This window comes from Populus nigra, chromosome 2, assembly GCF_951802175.1.
Source record: "Populus nigra chromosome 2, ddPopNigr1.1, whole genome shotgun sequence".
NCBI classification, from domain to species: Eukaryota; Viridiplantae; Streptophyta; class Magnoliopsida; order Malpighiales; family Salicaceae; genus Populus; species Populus nigra.
Genome location: NC_084853.1, coordinates 10,807,287 through 10,809,786, shown reverse-complemented (window position 1 = coordinate 10,809,786; position 2,500 = coordinate 10,807,287).

The window sequence follows — 2,500 nt, the reverse complement described above, 5'->3', positions numbered from 1 at the left end:
GGCGGCGAGGACCGTGAAAGCTAGAGTTTTTCAGAGGCTGCCGGGAAAAAGGCCCCTCGGGTGGCGGGGTGCGAGGACCAGGCGCGTCATTCAATTCTCTTCCCTATCAACTTGGCTCCCGTTGGCGGGATTGGAGGCCTACTGTTTGTTACAGGGCTAAAATCGTCAGGGGAAGAGCTGACGAAACAATGCTGGTTTGGATGCAGGGGGTAGTGTTGGAATCGGCAGCGCGAACAAAATCGGCAAAGTCGACAAAAAAGACTGTTGGTCTGGACATCGGGGCAGCGGCAGCCATGCCGACAGGGGGGGAAATCGGCAGCGCAGATTTGTGCAGCTGCAGGTTCGTCGGGGAAATCGGCAGCGCAGATTTTTCGATGAACATGGGCTGGAAGATGGACTGTCCAGGCCAGGCAGGGAAATTCATCAAGGGGACACGCTGACGAAACAGCGCTGGTTTAGACACGGTGGGTGCAGTGTTGGAATCGGCAGCGCCGACGAAATCGGCAAAGTCGGCAGAATCGGCAGCGGGTGCTGGCGATGAGTCTGGACGATTTATAGTCCAGGGCTTGATGGAAAAGACTGTTGGTCCAGACAATGGGGCAGTGGCGGCGCGGATTTGTGCAGCTGCAGGTTCGTCGGGGAAAATCGGCAGCGCAGATTTTTCGACGAACAGGGGCTGGGCGCTGGACTGGCCGGGCCAGGCAGGAAAATTCGTCAGGGGGCCACGCTGACGAAAACAGGGGCTGCGGAGTGGAAAATCGGCAGCGCAGATTTTTCGACGAACAGGGGCTGGACCGGCCGGGCCAGGCAGGAAAATTCGTCAGGGGGGCACGCTGACGAAAAGAGGGGCTGCCGCGTGGAAAATCGGCAGCGCAGATTTTTCGACGAACAGGGGCTGGACTGGCCGGGCCAGGCAGGAAAATTCGTCAGGGGGGCACGCTGACGAAAAGAGGGGCTGCCGCGTGGAAAATCGGCAGCGCAGATTTTTCGACGAACAGGGGCTGGACGCTGGACTGGGCCAGGCAGGAAAATTCGTCAGGGGGCACGCTGACGAAAAGAGGGGCTGCCGCGTGGAAAATCGGCAGCGCAGATTTTTCGACGAACATTCGTCAGGGGGGCACGCTGACGAAAAGAGGGGCTGCCGCGTGGAAAATCGGCAGCGCAGATTTTTCGACGAACATTCGTCAGGGGGGCACGCTGAGGAAAACAGGGGCTGCCGCGTGGAAAATCGGCAGCGCAGATTTTTCGACGAACAGGGGCTGGATGCTGGACCGGCCGGGCCAGGCAGGAAAATTCGTCAGGGGGGCACGCTGACGAAAACAGGGGCTGCGGAGTGGAAAATCGGCAGCGCAGATTTTTCGACGAACAGGGGCTGGACCGGCCGGGCCAGGCAGGAAAATTCGTCAGGGGGGCACGCTGACGAAAAGAGGGGCTGCCGCGTGGAAAATCGGCAGCGCAGATTTTTCGACGAACAGGGGCTGGACGCTGGACTGGGCCAGGCAGGAAAATTCGTCAGGGGGGCACGCTGACGAAAACAGGGGCTGCCGCGTGGAATGGCAGCCTACACGCAGATGCGAATTCGGCAGCGCACGATGGCTTGAGCAGGTCATGGGTTCGACTTGGCGCGATCTGAAACCTGGACGAGGGACTGTCGACGCTGGACGAGCCAGCGCGGTGGCCTGTCGTGCCCCGTTCAGGGGGGGCCTGCCGCGGAGACAGCCCTCGCGGGCTCGACAGCGCAGGCCAGCGTCCCCGACGTCGCTGGCCGCGGCAGGCGAGCTGCCGGGGTTCCCGCATTCCTACAAGAAAACGTCGTGCTTTCCACATGAAACCAATCCAGTAAAATCAGCCATATTTTTATGAGGCTGCCCACTGAATTTGGGGTCATTCCGGGCCGGTTCCTAGTTTTGCGGATTTACTCGATTTCTAATGGTAGGAAAATTAAAACAAATACTTCCCGACCTCGAAAAATTCTGGGAAAATTAATGAAGGTGGATTGGATTTTTGCCAACCTCTGTGCAAAATTTCAGCTCAAAATACCAAGAAATGAATTTTTTAGAGGGGGGGTGACAGCTGGGACCTAGTAGTGTCTCCCCCTGCCAGAGCTGCAATGACACTTATTGCTCTTTAGGGAGCCACCAGGCCGGCGCCCCTCAAAGACCACACGCGCGCGCGCGCCCGCCCGCGCTGGGCGCTGGGGCGCTGGGGCCTGAGGGCCTGGGGCCCTTGGGGGCCCTTGGGCGCTTGGGCGCGCGCGCGCGGCCCCCGCAGCCATGCCGCGCTGCGCGACGCGCGGACAGCCCCTGCTGGCTTGCTCTCTCGCCCGCGGGGGGGCTGCCTTCGGGCCCTGGCCCCCCGCGTTCTGGCCTGCCCCCCGCGTGGGAGAGGCTAGGCGCTGCAGGGGCCAGCCCGACGTCGCTGGCCGCGGCAGGCGACAGCCCGACATCGCTGGCCGCGGCAGGGGCCAGCCCGACGTCGCTGGCCGCGGCAGGCGACAGCC